This window comes from Colius striatus, chromosome 5 (genome assembly GCF_028858725.1).
Source record: "Colius striatus isolate bColStr4 chromosome 5, bColStr4.1.hap1, whole genome shotgun sequence".
Taxonomy (NCBI): Eukaryota; Metazoa; Chordata; class Aves; order Coliiformes; family Coliidae; genus Colius; species Colius striatus.
This window is the reverse complement of record NC_084763.1, coordinates 38,324,816-38,332,748: the sequence shown is the minus strand read 5'-3', so window position 1 is coordinate 38,332,748 and position 7,933 is coordinate 38,324,816.

Below are 7,933 nucleotides of genomic sequence, written 5' to 3'. Positions count from 1 at the left end.
GTCAAGTCATTAAATGAAGATCAGTTGGCCTGCCAGGAGCAGAGTCTCATTCAGCTGCAAGCTGTTGGTAGCAATGCAGGACCTGGCATGGACACAGCCTCTGGCCTCCTCTGTGTAAGAGATCAAACACGACCGCTGCAACTGTCTGTTTTGATCCACTTTCCTGCTGTGCAGCTGGCAATGAATTGTTTGAAAATGAGCTTCAATCAGTTTTTTATGACACTTGTTCCCCATTTTTTTTTCTTTAGAAATGTTTTCACTTCATGTTTATCCTCCTGGCTCGTCATGGGAGCAGCTGGGTTGACACGGGGAAGGTTGATTCCTTTCAAAGCATGAAACCTCTTTTCCAGGATTCTCAGTGTCTGTATGATTGAGAGCAAACCTCTGAGTTGAAGGAGAGCACTTCCACTCAACAGCAAGTTCTCAATAAAAATTGGTAATTTCTCTTCCTCATTAAACAAACAAACAAACAAAGAACAAAAAGCACCATGAGATCTTGCCTCTGCAGCTTGATGGGAAAGTATCACCACTTTTTTCCCTGGTTGGTGGAGCAGCAAAACTGCAGTGTAGGGCAAAGAACCTGAAACTCAGTTGTGTGTTCTGGGAACATACAAGATGCGACAAGAGAAAGAGGAGCACAAAGCAAACAGGCAACAGAAAATGAAACAAGCTGGCTGCACATCATAGCTGGAGCGGGGCCAGCTCAGCCACCCACACACACAGGAGGCACTTGTATGTGGTGGAGGTCGCAGGAAGGTGAAGGATGTGCCGAGGTTGGATCTGCTGGATCATTTCTCCAAAGAGCAGTGGAAACACCTCAGTGCCAGCATTGGAGTTCCCATCACCATGCAGGAACTTCACTGGCACAAAGCCCATGCCTGGCGTCACACTGCAGCTGTAGAGAATGGCTGCATAAACCTCAGGAAGTATGAAATACTTGCTTGAGGACACGAACTGCAGATGTCCAGAGTACTTGAGAGCAAAGCTGGGGTCCTCTCTTGGCTGCAGCAGAGAGAAGTATAAGTCAGCGAGTTCAAATGTCTTTAGTTATTTAAATGAGCAGAGCTCTGCTGAATTGCATCAGTTTTGAATTATGTCTATCCTCTGAAGAGCCTGTGTCTGTGACAGGAGTGAACCCTTCCCAAAATGGGACTTTAGAGAGGTCTAAAGAAGACTTTAAAGAAGGATTAGACTCACCTCTAGTGACAGGTGAGGCAAAGACCACTGAGTTGAGTTTGAGGGTGCATATGCACATATGCATCCACTCACAAAATGTATGTACAATTCACCAACCTTCTTTTGGAAACACTGAGGGAATTTGATGGTGATCAAAATACTATAGTTTTATAGAAAGCACTTTTAAATTGTGCATACAATTTATTAGAGGTGGCTATCCTTTCTGTAGGATTTGAAGAAGCCCCTTGTGAACTTTATTAGAGTCATATCCTGACTGGCATTCTGTAGCTTGATTTGAAAACACTGCAGTAAGTTTACTAATCCCAAATAAATCCAGTATGTCTTTCCCATAATCATTGATAAAGTCCCAAATGAACCACACACAACCTACACTTTTTAGTACTTCTATCAATGTGCACGTCATTCTGTTCTAGCCAGAGGAGCTGGTACTGCATTGCATACTACCACGTTGCTCAAACTGCCTCTCTCACCACAGAAATACTGTTTCTCATTTCCCACTAGACACTTGGGAGGCCAAAATCTCTCCCTCAGCCTGATCCTGCTGGGTGCTGTAAAGGGGGGGGTGTTGGGCATCTCAGCATCTCACCCAAGATACCATGTGAGAGTGGGCTCCCAATGCAGGGGAGATGTGCTGACTTGATTCACCACTCTGATTTGCATGTGCAGTGTTGAGGGAAAATGCTGTATCCTATTAAATTAACAAACTAACACATTCCATCAGCTGGTTCTCATGCCCTCAAGGCATCCTCTGGAGGGTTCCATGACATGCCAATGAAACATTCAAGCTACAAGGCAGCCCAGTCACTTTCCATCCATTTTTTATAGTACCATGGAAACAAAGAGCGCCCGGCAATTCCTTCCTTAAGCTTTCAATAAATCACTGCACAACTGTAAGAGGTATGGGCTTTCAACGCTCCTGTCTTTCACTTGGCTCTCCTGAGCTAAGCAGGCTTCTGCCCCCTTTGCCATCTATCCTCTACTCTCTGTCACCTTGTGGCCTCTGCTCTCCAAATAGCCAAAAGGGTTTTGGAGCAGACTGGCTCCTTTCAGTCTTTGTGTTTGCAGACACTGCCTGGCTCTGCATTTTTGTAAGGCATCCTGTCCATGTACTGGGCCGATGTGATGCCAGAGCCTTAGAGGGAAAGATGGTTTTGCAAGAGCTCCGCCAGCCAGAGTGGAGACTGAGGGCAGTGGGACAGACTCAGCGACTCCACTGCTGCAAAAGTCACCTTTTCTCCTGCCTCTGGGAATGCTCCCTCAGCCATTTCTGAACTTTGATGTGTGGATCAGAGCAGACTTTTTCTTTTTCCATCTTACAGCTACTCTCCTCTCACAGTCAATGTGTGCAACCTTTTCTCTTCTGCTTCAAGTCTTCCTCTCTGCAGAGGTCAGGAATGCGTGGGAGTCCCCTGGGCTTGTATTTGTTGTAAATACCAACATTTGAGCAGTCACAGCATCCGTCCTAGAGGAGAATGAGCTCCTCAGCTCTCCACACACCACAGAGGAGAGTAGTTGAATGTTTTCTGCTCAGGAGTCAAAGCTTGTATCTTTGGTCCAACTAAAGTCTGACCCTCTCCATTTCAGAATTTCATTACCTGGGCTGTCTCTGACGTACTTGCAAGAAAAGTTTCCTATGGAAAAATCAGGAAAAAAGGGAAACAGAGGAAAAAGAAAAGTCAGGGTTACACTTTTCTATCCCTTCTGGCACCCTATGGGACCAAGACCAAGATGTCAGTGGCTCTGCATTATGCTGTTTGCTCCTGGAAGCTGTCTTGCCTGAGCACATTTCTGTCTTGATGACTTAAATTAACATTTCATTATGTTGTTTTCATCATTAAATTGCCCAAATCTGCCTGGGCACTCTGAGCAAGGTGGAATTTGTGCCTTTGACACATGGGCCTGGCACACACAGCAGCAGTAAACTGTAATGGGTGTTGTGGCAGACTTGGGCTCACTTGCCATGAGCAGCTAGTCCTGACTCCGTATCAGTATGGCTGGCTCTGACCAGGCTCCTTCTGCAAGGTGTGGGCACAGGGTCTAGGGACAGCCCTCTCCGTTACAGACACCTTGCTCTGCTCCTACTCATGGTCACTTCTCCTGGCAGGTCTGTGGCTACTTCAAATTGCCTCTCTCCTAACCTAGAATAAAATGGGATTTTTTTTAATGAGAAAAGTCCATTTGCAACCAAAAATAGTTTGCTTTTTGTTAGTTTGGTTAGTGGCTTGCAAGAACAGGTTGGCTTCCTTGACATTTTACTTTGCTGTGGTCAGAGGGGAAGAAAAAATTTTTGCTTCTGTCAGAAGTATTCATGATGTAGACAGGGGGAAGAAACCAAGGCATTTGTTAAATATTAGAGACCCTAGAAGGTTTGAGAAAGGGATTGTAGGGGTTGTGCAGCAGCAAAGCCAGGCTTCATCACACACCAAACCCACTCTACCTGCTCTCCGCCAGCCCACTCTGCTCACCCTGCACTGAGGGAGATCTGCTGCACAGAGGTCTGTTTACTTTGGCACACATTTGCCTGCAAGTTTAGAAAATACTCTCCCAGAGCTGAAATTTGGTGAGGAATGGATCAGTGTCAGGCTGTGTGCAGCATCACTGCATCCCCTTCCACGTTTCCTCACTCCGACCTCTTGCAGACCAAGCAAAGACCAGGGTGAAATCCTCTGCATGTACTTACAGTCCTCGCTACCGGAGGGGCTCATTTCAAGGCTTTCCATCACTGGCTTCAGAGTCCTCTTCCCCTTTTGTAGTTTCAAAAGAAAACATCTGTGAACAGCTCGTCACAACAAACCCCTGCCAGTGTCTGATCTCTTACGATAACATGCTCTAATGAGGTTATAGCTCTCCTCTTGCCTTGCAAACGTTTCGGAGCTGCTCAGGCTGAATGAGATGGGAGGTAATTAGAGTGACATGCTTTTGTGCACAGACAGAATAAAGAAACACAAATTTCCTGAATGGACGAGAGCAGTTTGGCCTCAGCTGAGTGAAATAACCAGGCAGTGATCTAATTCACTTTACTGTTAATAGATTGTTATCTGCAGAGCCCTAGTGCAAACAGGATAAGCTGTAAAGAAATACAGATAAAAGGCAGAGCTCCAAGTGTTGCAGAAATTCAGCCCAGTGCTGGATTCACTGGCCTCAGCCCAGTTCCAGTTTCTGCTCATCCCTGGAGCTGGCTGGGGTGATAAAACTCAAGTCAGGCTGTGCAATCAAATTGCTTCCCAAATTACAGGATCATTTGGCTCCAGTGTGAGGCTGGTAACTCATCATTTTGCCTTTCAGAGTCCAAGCCACAGCAGGCAGAGCTAGAGCCAAAGCTCTCCCTGGGTTCAGGTTTGTACTCTGTCTGCTGTGCCCCATGCATAGGGGGTGTGAGGTGGCAGCAAGCAATGCTGTGGTTCCCCAGCACAGTCCCACAGCTGGCTGAGCACATATGCCCTAGTGCAGCTGGTGCCACAGCCACAACATTGCTTTGGCAGCCTTACTGATGGCAGACAGCCCCAGGCACTGGCTGATCTCCCATACCCCTCCCCATAACAGCCCTGAGGCACAAGGGGGCTGCTCCCCTGTGCTTCGGTAGGACAAGACTCTGACAGTTTGTGCCAGGGATGAGTTGCAATTGGAGAGCTGGAGGTGAACACAGGTCTCTGAGTTTCTTCTGCTCTTACTTGACCCAGGAACAAGAAACATAGTTTGAGTGCTTTGGCCAAAGAACTTTGGCTGGATTCTGCAAACATAACAAGCCATTGTCAGTCAATATCCCTGATGCTCTTCCCTCTCTTCTCTCCCTTTCCTGAGTTGATCACCACTGTCTTCAGCCAAGTCATCTGCCAACACAGACACATTACACCCTGTTCACACCACACATCCATTTTATAGCTCTGCATCCCAGTCTTCCTCTGTCAGAGTATGAGACTTTCCACCCTTCCAGCTGCCTTTCTCCAATACCAGCCCCAAACAACTGTGGGAAGGATAGGACACCCACAAGAACCTGGAAATTTGCTTCCAGAGCTCATGGTAAGGATGAATTTATGCGTGGCCAAAGTGCTGCAGAAAGGGGATTCATTTGGGTCTGCCCAAACATGCAATGAGGCAGAGTGTGGTGAGTGAGCTGAGAGAAGACACTTTCCTCACTCTCATTCCGCCTCTCCTCCTATAACCTCCATTCTGCTCTGGCCTTACGCATAATATACCACGTCTTTTATCCATTCTTTCTTTCCTTGAGCAAGAATGTTGTCAGATTCACAGACAGGTTTAAATGTGTCAAAAAAAAGCAATCTCTTCAGTCAGATTTAGCCTACTTTTGGAGAGTGAGTGTACTCTGACTGATGCTTTGCTGACAGCTTCATTAGAAATGAGATAACCCCAGCCTTGCCTATCCCATCTCTCTTCACCCAGCATCCAGCTCTTGCAAAACATAGCAGCACAGCTCCTTATGTCCACTCTCTTCCATCATTTCCAGGAGCTGTTGAGTCCCTCCAGGACTCATTTCCCCACCTTTATCATGGAATACCTCAGATCTTTATCTTTCATCTCTACCCAGTTTTATGACAAAGCAATTATAGGGCCAGACAGATCCTTCCTATGCATTTGTATCTCCCCAGCATCTCAGCTGGAGCCTAAAATGTGCTGCACAGCAGATGTCATCGGTTGCTAACTCACCACACACTTTTACACACTCCTCCAGCAAAGCAGCAGGGAGCCAAGGATACAGACATGATAACCTGCCTGGGGATACCCAACCATCAACAACCTTAGTAATCTGAGGCGTGAACCCAACATGTCCTTCAGTCAGCAAAGCCAGGTCACTGAGAACACAGTCCCTGGCCAAGCTCTGGCCTGTGAGCTTTTCTCATGAGGCCAAGTTCAGGCTGATGCTTAAGTCAAGGACACAACCTAGACAGCCTCCCTGTCCTGAAGAACTGGAGACACAGAATTTGGAGACAGCCTCCCTGTCCTGAAGAACTGATATAAACTCTGCCAGCTGTTGCTTGTGCCAGGGATAAAGCCTTGTCCCATTTTATTTAATAGTACAGACATAGCCTTGGACATTCTTCAACCAACCCTTTGCATCCTGCCTTTGCATTAATACCATGTCAGGCACACAGAGAGCAGTCTGACTTTGATGGCAAGTGCCAAGCCATGCTAAGAGAGTGGAAGAGACACAAACCAGCTCTCACTCAGCTGGAGAGATAAATGAAGGCTGCAATTCTGCAATTGCTTGAAAAGTTATCATTAGACAGCTCAAGGCGGCAGATTGCTAAATTAATTTAAGGTTGGAGCCAAGCAGCCTCCACAGGTCACTCTTTGCTCTAAGGATGTGTGTGCACCTCAGTCCTTCCTTGGGAGAGAACAGGAAAATCACAGCTTTGCTCTGAGCGTCCCGCAGTGCTGCGAAGGAGCACAGCTTACTGTGGTGATAAGGGGAACAAGACATGGGGATGGAAAAGAGAGCATCCAAGAAGAGATTCCCCAAATCACTCATTTAGCCAATGTCTGCCCCATGGTCTTTCACGTGCATTGTCCTTCATTCATCACCAACAGAAAGAGTTTTTTGCAGACCTGGCAAGGACCCAATGGGAGACTGACCTGGAAGAAATGTCTCTGACCTCAACAAGCAGGGAGGAGAGCAGAAGAGCCAAGTTGGAGGGGGAGGAGGCAGAGGAAGGGGTCACTTTTCACATCAGTTGGTGCAGGGAAAACTACTGTATCCAGCAAGTAGCTGCCTACTGTGAACCAAAGGAGTCTGGCACATGTAACTGCATGTTACTGGGAGGGATCAGGTCATTGTCGTCTCTCTTCACTGCAGCAAGCATAGCCATTTCCAGACCCTATCCTAAACAATTCAGTCCCCCTTGCTGATGTGTTCCCCTTGGTGGTATACCCATTTCCTCCTGCGTGCTGGGGCTGGAGCTTACCAGCTACCTTATTTCCAGGTCTTGGAGAAGTGTTGACTGGTCTCACCTCCAGTCCCAACATCTTCAGGAAGAGATACTAGATTCATTTAGCAGTGGGGTCTAAGGGTTGCTTCTCTCTGTGGTCCCGTGCTGTGATTCTCAGAGTTGCACCACCTCCACTGAATAGACTCTGAAAGGTGGGATATTGCAGGGAAACGCTAACCTTGTTAGTGTTCAAAGACTTTCCTGATGGATATAAAGGAGGCTACACCTCTGTGCTGACTGGGGTCACTCTGCCCACTGGGAACTGCACAATGCTGATTGAGATGGTTTCACCTCTTCCAAAAGCCCTTGGCAGCCACCCAAGATGCAATAACCAGCCAGTGATGAAACATCTGAAATGGCTCCTCAAGGGCACCTGTGACACCAGACTTTGCCATCAACCTTAGAATTCGACCATTGGCTTGTCCATGCATTTCCATCTCTGAGCATGTTTGCTGATTTAGGGAGAAATACTGAAGACGGACTGGTCCTGAACGAGGGAAACCACTCAGTGAAGGTGCATCTGACTTCTCTTGTTTCCCCCCAGGAATTGCCTTTTCTCCCTTTAGTTCCTCTGTTTCCACCAGGCCACTGCACTTACAGGTTACTGCCAAGCACACTTTCCCATGGGGTCTCTGAGTGCACACTTCTACCCCTGCAAAATTCAGACACGTGACCTTCATAAATCCCCATCAAAAGCCTTTATTCTTCTGCTATTCTGTTGTTCACATTAACCATCCATATGACACCAGATTAAAGGCATCATTCTCAAACAATCTAATTCAGGTTAACCA